Below are 16416 nucleotides of genomic sequence, written 5' to 3'. Positions count from 1 at the left end.
TGAGCTCACTTACATGTGGAATCTAAAACAAACAAACAATAAACAAAAAACCCAAATAGGAACAGAGAACAAATCCAAATTGAGGTGGGAGATGGAGGTGGACAAAATGGGTGAAGAGAGTCAAAGGTAGAAACTTCCAGTTATAAAACAAACAAATCCAGGCGCCTGGGTGGCTCCGCTGGGTGAGCGACTGCCTTCATCTCAGGTCATGATCCCAGACTTCCAGGATCGAGTCCTGCATTGGGCTCCCAGCTCCTTGGGGAGTCTGCTTCTCCCTCCGACCTTCTCTTCTCTCATGCTCTCTCTCACTCATTCTCTCTCAAATAAATAAATAAAATCTTTAAAATAAACAAACAAATCCTTGGGAAGTAATATACAGCGTGGTAACTACAGTAAATAACATAGTATTATATATTTGCAAGTTGCTAAGAGAGTAGATCTTAAAAGTTTTCATCTCACCCCAAGGGGGAAAAAAAATTGTAACTATGCGTGGTGATGGATGTTGACAAAAGGTCTTGTGTTGTTTCACAATATAAAGAATATATCTCATTCTCCCCCTTGAAAAAAGAGGACTCGCCTCTTTGATCAGTAGAATGGGGCAGAAATGATGCTATGTCACAAGTAATTTCTGGGCCTCATCTTTAAGAAGACAGGCAGCTTCTACCTGGTCTCTTGGAAGCCAGCAGACAAGAAAGAAGTACAAATACTGTGCGAGTATCCCTGCTGTGAGAAGCCCCAGCCTGATGGAGAGGCTGTAGGATAAAACCCCATCTAGAAAAGAGAGATTCCAGGAGGCAACAGGGCACCAGTGTGTCCGTGAGGAACCATCTTGAAGGTGGTCCTCCCACTTGAACTGCCCTTACCAGTGACACCACGTGTATCAAAATAAATCAGCCAGCTGGACTGCTCTCAAGCCCTAACACCTACAAAACTGGTAGCAAAATAAAGAGGTCATTTAAAATGACTGTGTTTGGGGATAGTTTGTTTTGCAGCACTAGATCACTGGAATAGTATTAATTTACCAAAAATGCTTATCTTGAATTTGGCATGCTTGCTCCCACACCAGAGCCTTTGACCAGCTTTTTCTACTGTCTGACACTTGCCTGACCAGATCCTTCCAGTTATTGAGGTTGGAGAACAAACTGCTCCACCTTGGAAAGTCCTTCCCTAACCAAGCTATCTGAAGTGTGTGTCCCAAACATGCACACTGAAGTCACCCTTTTTCCTGCTGCCCTACTAAACTGCCCTTTTGGGGGCACCTGGGTGGCTCAGTGGGTTAAGCCGCTGCCTTAGGCTCAGGTCATGATCTCAGGGTCCTGGGATCGAGTCCCGCGTCGGGCTCCCTGCTCAGCAGGGAGCCTGCTTCCCTCTCTCTCTCTCTCTGCCTGCCTCTCTGTCTGCTGTGATCTCTCTCTGTCAAATAAATAAATAAAATCTTTTAAAAAAATAAAAAATAAACTGCCCTTTTTGTTCATTTTTTTTCCTAATCGTTAATGGGTCTCTTCCCCACTTCAGGATATGGAGCTTTGACTTCTCTACTCATCTTATTTCAATCACCCAGAGCGGTGCATTTTATGTTAGATACCCAAGAAGTATTTGTCTACCAAACTAAACCTTTCTTTCTAAAAGATGAAGGAAAAATAAGCATAAGTTACCAGAATATTTGAGAAAACAAAATGGATCTCCAAGAGAAAAAGTTGTAAGTTATGATAACATTATGTTATCATAAAGCAAATAAAAGCTTTTGTCTCTTCCTCATCTGGTTCTTACGGTTCTTATGTTTCCAAATTAAGAAGGTAAAAAAATGTTTTTAAAATTTTCCTTCCAGATTCTCCAGAGTAAGACCCTGGACATTAAAATACCATTTACAAAGGACATTACTCCATTATCGAGCAATGCTTCTCTCTTAAATGCAACCCATTTTTCCTACCTCAAGACTTCAATTTGAACGGTACACTAAGGTGCTATTTTGTTACACTGAGACCCTGAAATCAAAGATACTACCACAGTGCCGCCTGGTGGCCGATGCTGATTCTGCACACAATTTTCTTTTGATGCAGAGTAGGAAGAAAGGAAATCTTAAACCTCAGGTTACAAAATGCGGTACATAATCTTATTGGCGATACAATGATTCTGAAGCCGGTGATATTATTCTCATGTTAAAAAGGATAAAGGAGGGGAAAGGACTGTAACCAATGTTTACTGATACCTAATATGTGCTGTATTAGGCAAGGTTTTTTCAGTAGTTTTTCTCATTTGATACTTGAAATAATCCAGCGACATTGATACTACCCTCGTTTTTGTAAATGAACAGACTTGCACACAGTAACGCTAAATGTCTCGTCCAGCATCTAGTAGATGGTATTTAGACCCAGTAATGCTGGGCTCCGAGCCTGTTTTCACTGTACTGGATAGGGGGGTTAAACATCCTCACCAAGGGTGATAAGCCTATAAATTTTAGAGGGAAAGATCAAGCCCCAGACTTCTGGATCCAAAGTTAACCCATTCAACAAACATTAATTGAGTTCCTACTGTATGCCAGAGTTTAGGCTGGATGCTGAGGACATTCTGGTGAACTGTATGTCTAATCCCTGTGTTCTTTCTACAGCCCCAGAGAGCTAAGCATCACCATTTCTTTTAAAATGTGACTGACATGTCAAAACCCAGTAGGCAACACTCAGCTCTGGGTAATATGTTTGTTCACTCATTCACTCATTCATTTATCCAAAATTATTAATTAAACATCTACCAAAAATGTCACTGTGGGCAAAAGCAAAAGTAGTCCCTCCCATCATGGAGTTTACAGCCTAGTTGGGGAGACAGCATTAATCAAACAATCACTAAAATGTAAAAATATCCATGGTGCTATGTACTATATGGGAAAGATGTGGTATGTAAGAACAAATAAAGGAGAAAGTCAGCCAGCTCAGGAAGTCTGGAAGTAATGATGTGGCTAATAGGATAATTAGGAGTTATAGAGGCAGAGAAGAGGGAAGAATCCAGGCAGAGGGAACGGCACGTGCAAAGGCCCTAAGATACTTGAGGGAGACACCATGTGTGATATCCGAAATTCAAAAACTCCTTCCACTAGGCTTCTGCCTTGCACTAGAAAATAGAAATATATTCTTCACACTCCAGATACACTTGGAATCTTCTAGAAACCCAAGAAGATTAAAACAACTGTGAACTAATAAGAGCCTCAAATGTGTGTAGTACTTTTTTTTTTAAGATTTTATTTATTTTTTGAGAAAAAAAGAGGGAGAGAGCACAATTGGGGGAGGAGCAGAGGGAGAGAAAGAAGCAGACTTCCCACTGAGCAGGGAGCCCAATGCAGGGCTCAATCCCAGGACCCTGAGATTATAACCCCAGCTGAAGGCAGACACTTAACCAACTGAGCCACCCAGACGCTCTTGTGTAGTAAGTGCTTTCAATTTCCAAAATACTTTTGCATTCATATTACGTTTACTCTTCCCCCAAATGAAGTGTATGGTTGTTCTTGCATTCCAGAAGAGAGGGAAGCCCCCAAAACTCAAATGAGTTGTCCACCTAACATTAGTGACCCTACATTAGCAGGCAGTCCACACCGAACTTTTACTCAATCCCAATCCAATTTTCTTTTCACTATGCTTCTTCATTTTAAATGAGAGTATAACTTAAACCTGCTTACTGCTAACTTACCACATTGCAGTCAGCAAGGAATCATTTGACACCTAAATCAAAATTAATTCTAATTTTCATATTATTAACGTTCTTAGTCTTCTGGGCAACAATTTTGTTGAACTTAGTTCACTTGCCAGCAATACTTTGCTTATATCCTGTCTTAAAAACAGATACTTGTCTACTGTTTTCTTGGCTCAACTGGGGGAATTTAATCAATGAATCAATTCAAACTAGTTTAATTAATTTGTTTCCACTGAATTGTTCAATTCTTCAATTGATTTTTATCAAATTGACCCACTATATGAGTTGAGAAGATGTAACACAGTAATAGAATTAGTTTTAAATTTAGTAGTAAAGTGGGATTGGAGGAAGTAAACTCTACCATTTGCTATTCTGGAGAAAAAAGAAATTAAACCAGTGGTAAATTCTCCAAAACAGCTACCAAAAAACAAAAACAAAAACAAAGTAAATCCTGCCATCCGTTCGTCATTTATTCATTCTTTCGATCACTCAGTTAACATTAATTTCGTACAAACCAAGTGCCAGACCTATGCCAAGTAGAGGGTACAGAGATGGGTAAGAGAAGGATACAATACAAGGATACGCCAGCTATCAATTTATTTCCTTTTTCAGATCCAGATCATCTTTCACTGCCAGCTGGATAAAGTATTCCTTATGAAGATGGCATGATGCTCAATTTTGTCAGCAGAGGGCGCTGCGAAGGGTCTTTTTGTTCCTAAGCTTTTACATGGCTTCTGGTTGCTACCAAGAGCTGTTGCCAGCAGGGTGCTAGGATGGTGGCCAGCCGCACTCATTCCCGTCAGCTTCAGCAACAGCCCCTGGATGGGTTTCCTGTGAATCACAGACACCCTGCGGTGACTCCACCTGCAACCAGAAAGGGTGTTTCCTGCTGGCTGGTCTCTGCTTCCCCTCCAGTTGCTTCCTGCTTGCCTAGCCCAGAGCCAGAGAGAACGTCCCCACAGAATGAACTGCAGCCACACTTTCTTAAACACAATCTGAATCCCAGCTTGGGGAGGGGGTCCCCCTTCTCAGCATGCCCCTTCCTTCATAGTCTTCCTCAGCCTTAGGTGATTCTGTAGAGTTCACTTTACTCCTTTCCAGATAATCTCGGAGGGAGGTAATAATTATTTCAGGAGTGATTCTCAAGTGGGGGCCATTCTGCCCACCAGAGAGGGCATTGGCAACATCTGGACACATTTTCAGTTGTCACAGCTGGAGGAAGAGAGAATGCTACTAGTATCTAAAGCACAGAGCCCAAGGATGCTGCTAAAAATCCTATAGTAGGGCTCCTGGGTGGCGCCGTCAGTTAAGCCTCCAATTTTGGGTTTCTACTCAGGTCATGATCTCCAGGTGGTAAGATCCAGCCCTGCATCAGGCTCTGCACTCAGTGTGGAGTCTGCTTTCTCTCCCTCTGCCCCTCCCATTCATGCTCCCTTTCTCTAAAATAAATAAATAAATCTTAAAAAAAAAAAAAATCCTACAGTGCACAGGACATTCCCTTAAAATTCAGAATTATCTAACCCAAAATACCAAGTGCTAAAACCGAGAAAGCCTGCTTCACGGCAAACTTTCCTTGCTGAAATTCCTGTGTGGTTTCTTTCTTCTCATTGTACCCTGACTGATAAAGAGAATGAAAAAGAAATGAAGACAGGAAAATTAAATTAGATCTTGGTAGCTTTTATCACCGGGCTTTTGTCTTAGCAGCTCTATGAATTCTAAGGAACCCTGCTGTTTATTATTATTTGATATTACCGATGAAGTCAGGAAAAACACAAATGCTGGAGACTGGAAAGAGAAATCTGGGGAAATTTTTAAAATTTAGTTTGGCATGGAATTTCTTATGGATGAATAGGTAACACAAACTTCACATACTCCAACTGCTACACCCTGCCAAAGACAGGGAACAGTGGGTAAGAACATCATGAGACAGCAACTCATGTACTCATTAACAAAGAGAATTTAACATGAAATACTAGAAAATAATAAATTCAAGAAATCTAAATATAATTCAAAATCACCTCTTATTAGAGTGGGAAAGGCCTTACAAGACCACAAATCCAATTGTACCCAAACTAGGAGGAAAATCTGAGTCATCTGGGGATTTTCTGAAGAATATAGCATCAGGGGACCCATCACAAAATGATAAAATTAGAGCTTCTGGGAAGCCATAGAGTCTAACTCCTTCACGTTAGGCCCACTGCTGGCCTTTATGAAAGGCACCCTCTGCACCAGGCATAAGACTTGGCAGGCGAAAAATCTGGGTTTTAGTCCTCCTATCACCTCAGCCAAATTCACTTGTGCAGTGCACAACCTGTATAACTAAACATGGGTGACGTAATGTGCAAAATGAAAAAATTGAGAACCACTCAGTTTCATTCTTTTGCTAATTTATCTTCTGACCCATTCATTCACTCAACCATCATTTATTGAGCATTTGATATGCCAAGCTCTGTGGAAATAAGATGAATAAGACATGGCCCCTGTCCTTAGGGAATGTGCAGTGCATCTGGAAGATAACTTTAACACAATGCTTTTGTTTATGTTATTGCATTTGATCTTCCAACAACATGGAGAGGTAGGTAATAGTAGTAGTACCCTTGTTATACTGGTTAAGAATCAGAGGATGAGGGGCGCCTGGGTGGCTCAGTGGGTTGGGCCGCTGCCTTCGGCTCAGGTCATCATCTCAGGGTCCTGGGATCGAGTCCCGCATTGGGCTCCCTGCTCAGCAGGGAGCCTGCTTCCTTCTCTCTCTTTGCCTGCCTCTCTGCCTATTTGTGATCTCTCTCTGTCAAATAAATAAATAAAAAATATTAAAAAAAAAATCAGAGGATGAGAGAAGTGTTAATCACTAGATGACTCCAATGCCTAACTGTGGGTTTGATTTTATCACAGTAAACTGTCAGCCCTTTGAGGGTTGCGATTTGCCTCTCTTGTTCCCTACTCCCAGAAGGAGGACAGTGTCTCGCTCATAGCAGACAATGGCTGAATAAATGAAGGAATGAAGGAATGACATTTTATAGAACCTATGCAGTCAAGCCAACCAAACCATTTTCTGATTTAGGAGAAGGGCCAAAAGCAATGTAGTTTTGTAAATTTCAACAAAAAGCCCATAAAACCCACTAGCTTTAATAATGCAAACTTATTTGTCAGGAAATGTGAGCATTTCCTTTCCAAACCTGTACTTTTATAGTTAAGACATATTTTTTGCTTCACTGTCAGTAAAGGAATTTTCTTACCATGGCACAAGCCAGTTTATGGTCTGTTTCTTTTTATGTGGATGGTTTAAAAAAAAAAATCTCATCAGTTTGTGCCATTCTAGTGGTCCAGAGTAAACTGTCCAAATCAAATGTGGACAGTATGAACATCACGTTAGTGATGCCTCACAGAGTCACAAATACTAGAGCTGGCAGAAATCACAAAGTACATGTGCCAATCTCCTATTCTTACATGTGCAAGGAATTGCCAGGCAGGTTGGTTAAGGAAATCACTGAATACCACGTGGCAAGTTGGTGTCAGGGATGGACTGGATCACATCTCTCAGGGAAGGTTCCTTTCCTCTATTGAGGTGTTCACAAATACAATTTCAGTGTTGGGTATCAGTGGCACAAACCCACAGTAGTGTGCTTCCATGGAACATGGGAGAAGGAGAAATATGGCTCTAATTCATCTGCCCTATCTAGAGCCCCTAGTCTTACCCCCCAGTTCTGGGAGGAATGCATGGGACTTGAAGCTGAGTGTATCATGGAGATTTTGGTGCAGAACCAACTACCTCAAAAGTTAGTGGCTTAAAACAAGAAACATGAATTTAGCGCATGGTTCTAGGAGTTGGCAACTTGGACTGGATTCTGCTGGGAGGTTCTTCTGGTCTCAATTCACAAGGGCATCAGCAGTCAGCTGCTGGCTAAGAGGAAGCTCCATTTCTGAAGCTGGCTGGGATTCCGGCTAGAGTGATGGGAAGGATTAGGGCACATGCCTATTATCCTCTGGCAAGCTCGCTGGGCTTGTAAACATGGCAGTGGCAATGTTATGACAAAGAGAAGAAGCTCACATCTGGGCTGAAACTGGCACACCACCCCTTCCACAGCTTCCCATCAGTGTGGCAGACCACAAGGCTAGCCTACATATAAGGAGCAAAAGAACAGACTCTAGGTCAGTGGGAGGAGCTTAAAGTCATACTGCAAAGGCATGGAAATGGGGCTGGAAAGAAAGTGTGACCATTTGGGGTGCCTGGGTGGCTCTGTGGGTTAAGCATCTGCCTTTGGCTCAGGTCATGATCCCAGGGTCCTGGGATCAAGCCCCATGTCAGGCTCCCTGCTCAGCAGGGAACCTGCTTCTCCCTCAGCCTTTGATGCTTCCCCTGCTTGTGTGGATCCGTGTATTTTCTTTCTTTCTGTCAAATAAATAAAATCTTAAAAAAAAAATTTTTAAAAAAAAGAATTTGTGTGACAGTTTTTGTCGTCGCTCACTCACCCCTCCAGAGTCGAGCATGCTCTCTCCTGCAGGACTCTCAGCCAATCTGTGAGGACACTCATTCGTACCGTTTCCCTGTTTGCAAAATGCAATGACCACAGCAGTATCATTAAATAATGATACTGCTATATGTGACACAGGCTTCACATATAGAAGGAGGTATGATTAGTATGATTATAACAAAACAATGAGAGAAGTACTTTCCCTCCATGCTCCCAGCATTTTTAAAAAGATTTTATTTATTTATTTGAGAGAGAGAGTGCATGAGCTGGAGAAAGGGCAGAGGGAGAGGGAGAAAAATATACCCTGGTGAGTGCAGAGGCCAATGTGGGGCTCAATCCCAGCACCCTGAGATCCCAGCCTGAGCCAAAGACAGATGCTTATCCAACTGAGCCACCCAGGTGTCCCAACACCCCCAGCACTCACTTTTGTGCATTTTGGTTTTTGTGAGTCCAGGTTCAGGCAAAATATAAATATAAATATATATATATAGATCTATATACAGATATAGATATAGATCTATATATATATATATTTGTGCCTATATTGGCCACAAATGGAAGAGCTCCAGGGAGAGGAGAGGAGAGGTCAGCGGCCCAGCCAGGGGAGCAGTCAAATATCCCAACAGAAGAGGATGGAAGAGAAGGTAGCATCCCACCTCCTTTCCTTGCAGCAACCCTGGAGGTAGCAGGAGCACCCAAGAAGCTCTAAGTGGAAACAGGGGGCCTCGACCCTAAGCTCTGTGGCTTCCAAATTCTCAGGAAAGGGCCTGGGGATATCCAGTATCCCACAGGCTCATGGGGATCATGACAGCCAGAAGCAATGCTCAAGGGGGGGGGGTGGCTTCCCACAGCTTCCAGACCTTGTGAATTCCGTGGGCTTCTCACACAGCCCCAGGGATGGGGAAAGGCTGCCCTGAAACATAAACCAGACTGAATTTCCTGCGCTTCCTAACAAGAGGGAAAAGGGTAAAGCAAGATTTATTTGTCTTAGAAGCACAGAGAAATGTGGATTGTTTCTTGCCCTGCCACTTTACGATAGTGGCCCATGGGTTCAACTCACCATCCCACACAGCACAAGCTCAGCTAACAAACCCTCTGGCCAGAGCAGGGGCTGAGGCCTGCAGTGAGGCTCCAAGGCATCTGGGTGACCATGGCTATGCCATGTCCAACACAAGAAGAGAAAGTCACACCCTGTACATTCAATAGCCCTGCTTCCGGGGCAGCCTTCTCAGGCCAGCACAGAGACAGAGGAGCTAGGGAGCAACTGATGGGTCCCACAGAAGATGTGGGTTTAGGGATGAGTAAGTGTAAACCTTAGCTCTGTCACTTGCCCACATCTGCCTCCTCTCTGTGCCTCAGTTTCCTCTTCTGTTCAGTCAAGATGGTAACTACCTTGCAGGACCATCATGAGAATTAAATACGATCCTGTATATAAAGAACTTGGCGCATATGGGCCTGTGATAAATATTACCAACCTCGCCAGTAGTTTATAGGATCTCTCTAAGTAGAAGTGGTGTTTTCTATACTCTCCCCACAGAGAATGAGAGTCATCCCTGTCATGACTTTTCCTCCTTGGCTTCTGGACCCATCTTCTTAATCAATAGAGTTCTTTAGCACGTGTGTTCTCAGGCCTGGTTGTTCTAGGTGCTCAGGAACTGGGCACCCAGTTTATTCACCTATTTATTCAAAAAGGCTGACTTTTCTGTCCAGGATTTAAAGTCCCACTGTCCCATAACCAGATAGAAAACTTTGGGGATCATTGCCACCAACTTCACAGGGTTGTTGTGATGGTCAAAAGAGATGACGTCCAGGATAAGTTTGGCATTACTGTCCTTGGTAGGTCAGAATTTCCCAATAAATAGGAGCTACTGTTATCAATTATTAATGATTAATATATAATGTAATCAATATTATGTCATTATTCATATCCATTGCTCCCTCCATCCCTTCCCTTTTGTACCTCACCCCCATTATTAACTTCACGTCCTGGTGTTCTGTACATATAGAGGCATCCCAGGTACACAGAGGTCAGGTGAGATTGACCCACAGCCCCTTGGACCTCAGTTTCCTTACCTAGAAAATAGAGATGATAAATTGTTGGAAACATTCGTCATGGGAGTGCTTAGCACAGCACTTAGAACATGTTCCTCATCGGCTTCTTAATGATCTTTTTAAAATAATTTCGACTCCCCCACCAGGTAATGCATGCCATGACCCTCTTATTCACTCATAAGCAAGCCCTCCTCTATGGGCCATGCTTCTGTGACTCCCTCTTGCCCTTTTATTTGCCCTCCCATTATTAAAACATGCTTGGTTGCCAGATAGAACCCAAGCACCACACTCGATCTATTGCAAGGCTGGCAGAATCCAGGCCAGCCATGGAGCAGGATGGGAGGTGCTGAGATACTCGAGGACAGCTCTGGAGACAGCAGCTAGGGACCCATTCCAGGTATCCCTGGGAGGCACCCTGAGACAGGCCAGGAGCCACCACTTGGGAAGATACGTACCCAAGAAAAGGAAAACAGATGCACTAACTTGGAAATAATCATTTCTAGAAAAGTCTCAGGCTCATGTGACTTCTTTTTTTTTTTTTTTTTTTGCCCAAAGCATCTTTCTGGCCTGGGGCAGTTTTCCAAGCCCTTGAAGGCATGTTTAAGTTCCTCTTTGCTTACTGGCTTCTAACAGCATTTCATTCGATTCTCCCAAAATCACCAGTGTGATTTTTCTTTAACTCTAGCTCTGATTTTTGTTTCCCAGGCTTGAGTATGAATTATGCACCCTTCCACACCTGGGCCAATCAGCTCCTTGACTCCCCTTCCTCAAGTAGCAGGCCCTTCTGCTGATAAGCAGGTCTGGGGCTCTCTGCCAAGGGAAGAGAAGCTTTTCACAAGAACTAAATTAAGGCACAACATTCTTTTTCAAAATGAGAAAATCCTCATTAACAAAATGCACACCCTACATTTTAATTTTCACTCTTAGTTGTGAATTTGTTTGTGTTAATTGCTCAATAAAATGAAGTACAGTGGGTCACAGGATGTAGACTGTCTTCCTTCCCAGGCTTGTAACAACTAATTATTCCATTTGGTATTAAAGCCACAGCCTCTGCACTCAAGATTCTGAGACCTCAAAAACCCACCAGACTAAGCTAATATAAGACACTGGCATCCCCTAGATTCAGTTCCTGAAATTGCATGTTTATTTATGAAGGATAATTAAATATTTTAACAATTACATTGTGTTTTTTCCATACACTTTAAATGCTTTACAAGCACTAATTCTTGTAATCCTTGTAATAAGCCTATGAGTCCCCATATTATGATCCCCCGTATTTTGCAGATGAGGAAAGCAAAGCACAAAGAAACGGAGTTACTTGTCCAGGTCACAGTGGTAGAACAGGTTGTAAATGCAGGCAGCCTGGCGGGCTAGTGTCTGTCTGCATAGCCACGACACTACCTTGGTACTAGAACTTTCCACCACACTTGGAAAATGTGAAGGCCACCTGGATACATGGTGAAATCCACCATCTCAAAATATTGAGTTTCAGTGACCCCTGTTGGCCACTCTAAGTCGGCGTGACCTCAGAGTCCAGTTTATCTTTGAACTTTGCAGGTAGGTCCCACTTGATCTTCATCTTGCCCGAGTCTCTTCACCTCTCTAAATCTCAGCCTGCTGCCATGAGGATTAAAAGGGTAACACTCACAAAGCCTTAAAAGCAGTGCTTGGCACACTCTGAGTTCAATAAGTATTAGCCCCTGTTACTCTTACTATTTTGCAGACGAGAACACCAAGAGAAGCCAAGGGCTCCCCCAGAGCAAAGCCACCTTGCCAGCTGCCTCAGGAGAATTCTCCTAGAGCAGGTGTGCATTCGTTTTGCCACATGCCCTTCCTGCCCTGCCTGCTGTGGTATCTGCGCACTCTAAGGGCAAATCAGGGCTCCGCCCCCTCCCCAGGAAACCCTGAAACCCACCAGAAACAAAGGGCTGTGGAATTCCAACTGTGCCCCACAAGCGTGTTGCCAGGCAGCTCCTCGTGAAAGCGCATGGTTTGCCATCACCCGTCAGGCCCGGGGTGTGGAATCCCTGATCGTTTATTTGGAGGCAGCTCCCACGTGGGGATGGCTGGAGAAAGTAAATGGGAACCAACAAGGGAGAGATGGCCACGAAGGCAAACGAACAGCCAGCAATCGATCTGATTAATCTGTCGGAAAGCCAGGCACCAAACTCAAGTGGGTTTGCTGCCAGTTTGAAGCATTTATCTTAAAGGCTGAGATGCATTGGGTCTTTGGAGAGAACAAGTTTGCATTTCAAAGATGCCTTGAGGAGGAGTGGTACCCCAGCCTGCAAACAAGGTCTTTGAAGGTTTGTAATTCCTCAGCATCTAGTGAAACAGTCGCTCCATAAAGGCAGCTTAACTCTGTCAGAAGGTTTGCTGTGTGAGACAGGGCATCTTTTCATGTTTCCCATGAGAGACACCCCGGGAGTTTCTCCACCCACACCTTTGAGGCAGGCATGCGGATCATCCCACCAGGAAATCAGGATATAAGGGCAAGACAGAACAGTCACCTTTCCCTCCCGTTTCTCCAGGGCTAACTTAGCCTTAGACACGAGGCAGTGCCTAGGGCCCACAGCGATACTTTTAGAGGAACCTGAACATGTTTAATTCCTTTTAAAAGAAAAAGATAAAAATGAACTTTTAGGTTGTTGAAATGTTTTACCACTCGATAGATAGATAGATAGATAGATATCTCTTTATACTGACATAGTTGGAATAAGTGTGTATATTTGTTTTTTGTTTGTTTGTTTGTTTTAATGGAGGAGGGGGCCAGTGAAGGCCAAATGGACACATAGGAATGATGGTTATAAAGGAGAATGCTTTCAGTTTTAGAACGTTAAAGTGGGGGTGTCTGGGTGGCTCGGCCGCTTATGCGTCTGCCTTCAGCTCAGGTCATGATTCCAGGGTCTTGGGATGGAGCCCCAAGCAGGGAGCCTGCTTGGCCCTCTCTTTCTGCCACTTCCCGTTTGTGCACTCCCCGCCCTCACCGTCGAATAAATAAATAAAATCTTTTAAAAAGAAACAAATAAAAAATAAACTGTTAAAGTGAACAGAAAGCAGTGGCTACTCAGGACCAAAGCACCTGCACTGTGTGATGCCCACGGCCACCCCAGAGACTCTGGTCCCCCAAGGTGCACATCGCTAAACGATGAGAATTCAGAGAATGCATAGCTGTGTTTGACCACCTCCTTCTTTTGGAGGTCTCCTGAAGCACACACTGTCAGAATACCATCCGTATCCTCAGACCTCCCTACGGGCCCCTGCTGGCCTCTAACCACATTGCAGGAGTTTCTTATTCTAGAACTGTGGACCGTCAAGCTGCCAGTATACTCAGCAGGCCAGAGGTGCTGAAGAATTAACACTCCTGGGGCAGCCTTCCTACAGGAACCCTCAGGAGTTAGTGTATAAATGCCCCAAACCTCTTGCCCCTCAGATGGGATCATTGTGAAGTTTGTGTTTGGAACTAGTTCCCAACTGAGCTTCAGTCATGCATTGTCATTGCTGGTTTTAGCAGTGCACCCAAGGGATTAATATTCAAACTATATGAAGAACTCATACAACTCAGTAGCAAGAAACCAAACCAATTAAAAAAATGGGCAGAGGATCTGGATACATATCCCCCCCCCATAAAAAAGCACACAGTTGGCCAACAGGAGCATGAAAAGACACTCAATATCACCATTTAGTGGGGAAATGCCAATCGAAACCACAATGAGGTTATCACCTCACACTTGTCAAAATGGCTATTATCCAAAAGACAAGAAATAATAGTGTTGGCAAGGATTTGGAGAAAAGAGAACCCTCATGCACTATCAGTGGGAATGTAAATTAGTGCAGCCACTGTGGAAAACAGTACAGAGGTTCCTTAAAATATTAAAAATAGAACCACCATATGATCTAGCAATTCCACTTCTGGATATTTATCCAAAGAAAATGAAGATACTAACTCAAAAAGATACCTGTGCCCCCACATTCATTGTGCATTATTTACAATAGCCAAGAGATGGAAGCAACTGAAGTGTCCATTGATGGGTGACTGGATAAAGAAAACGTGGTAAATACACACTCACACACACACACAGTATTATTCAGTCATAAAAAAACTGGGCACCTGGGTAGCTCAATCAGTCAAGTGTGTCTCTTCGGCTCACTGTCCTGGGATTAGTCACATCAGGCTCCCTGCTTAGCAGGGAGTCTGCTTCTCCTTCTGCTTATGCACTCTCTCCCTTTTTTTTTTCTTTCTCCCTCAAAAATAATAAATAAATAGATAATAGAATAATAAATAGAGTGCCTTTACATTCTGGAGGGGAGCAGAGTATGGGGTCTCATGTTGCAGAATGGCATCATCCAAGGCCTGAGATCTTAGAATTGAGCATGTTAGCGGATCTGTCACCCTCATCTCATGTCAAAGATGCCTTAGCAGGGCACCTGGATGGCTCAGTAGGAAGAATATGCTACTCTTGATCTTGTGTTGTAAGTTTGAGCTCCATATTGGATGTAGAGATTACTCAAAAAAAAAAAAAAAAAAGTTCTAATTAAAAAAAAAAAAAAAAGATGACTTAACACTCCTAAGATAAACATCCTGTTCTTTGCAACCACAAAAGTTTCACAAGTACTCAACATCTAAATAAGAGGGCATTCAAATATCTTCCTGAGGAAAAGTCACCACCTCACTTAGGAGAAAATCCACTTTCCTTCCTCCCTTATGACTGTGGTGGGCAGCTGACCCCTTGCATGGTGCACTTCTAAATTGATTATATTTTCTTATGTTCTATATTCTTGACACTCTGGCTTTGGAAGCCTTTATCCAGATGAGGATACATCTCCCAGGGCTCACTATTTGCTGGGGCAGCAAACAACTCTCCATAAGTGTAAGTGCCTTAAAGGTGCCTGTCAACTTAAAGCCAAGCCTGCACTCCCCAACCATCTCCTTTATCAAATTCTCACACATCATGTCAATATTCCCCCTGCCACAAATCACCCAGAGCCAGCTACTCCATAACAAGGGACCACCGCTATACTATATCTAGTCCTCAGCTTATTCAGAGTACCTATCTTGTGTCTTCCTATTTCTTCCAGTGAAAACCCTAGTAATCTGAATCTTTCCCTCCTCCTGCCTCCTGACAGACCTGAGTGTCCTTCCGTGTGACTCCACATAGCTTGCTGAGCCTCGTGTTTCTAGACATCTGTGAGTACACATCTCCTTGTTGACACCATGCGCACATCTGTACCACACCTGATCTCTAGCACAATTTTTAGAACAACCCCATCCAGGGTCAACCTCTATAACTGAGAACTGGCCCAGGCACCTGACAACACTGAGCCAAGCTAGGAAAACCCCCACACTCAAGTGGATTTTTCCTTTTTAAAGCTTATTTTCCAAAAGATTTCCTTCCCTTAAAGACCAATTTACTGAGATGGCATTTTTTTTCCCTTCATTCATTTTTCTCCTGTCCACCCACTTCCCACATGTATTTCCTTGACTGAGAATTTTGGAAGAAAACACACCCTGCTTAAAGTCAAAAGCTTTTCCCTTACTTTGTAAAAATTTAATTAATGGTCATGACTATGCTAGATGTCCCTAAGGGGGGAAGGAAGGAATAGGCATTCTGTCTTGAGAGTAGCAAGGAAGATGAAAGAGAAGCTCTCAGATGCTCCCAAGAGTTGCAACACCCTAGAGGTGACAGGACATCAGTAGGATCCAACCTCTAGACCAACTTACTGGACCCAACCCATAGACCCAACCTCAAGCCCCAAACTTGGCAGCAGAGTCCCTAGATTCCATTGGACCAGCGAGCTGGGACTTTGGACTTTACCGAAGAGTAACAGCATGGACCAGTACTTATGAGTTACCCAAGACCCTTCTGCCACTCAGGACCTTAGAAAGACCCCAGGGTAGAAGCCACAATAATTACGAGATAAAACATACCTATACCTAGTGCAGTGGAAGTTTGGAGGGTAATTTAGGTTAACTAAATAAAAGAGAAACTTGATGGGGCATGCCAGAAGGACAGAAGAGCTGTGGCAGGCAAGATAAAGGCCGTCACAAAGACATCCATGCTGTAATGCCCAGAACCTGTGCGTATGCTATGTTAAGTGGCAAAGGGCACTTGGCAGATGTGATTAAATTGAAGCTCTTGAGAGAGAATGATGGACCTAATGGTGCCCCTCCTCAAAATTCTTATGTTGAACCCTTTACCCTCAGTGTGTG

This window comes from Neovison vison, chromosome 6, assembly GCF_020171115.1.
Source record: "Neovison vison isolate M4711 chromosome 6, ASM_NN_V1, whole genome shotgun sequence".
Lineage (NCBI taxonomy): Eukaryota > Metazoa > Chordata > Mammalia > Carnivora > Mustelidae > Neogale > Neogale vison.
Note: the sequence above shows the minus strand (reverse complement) of the source record.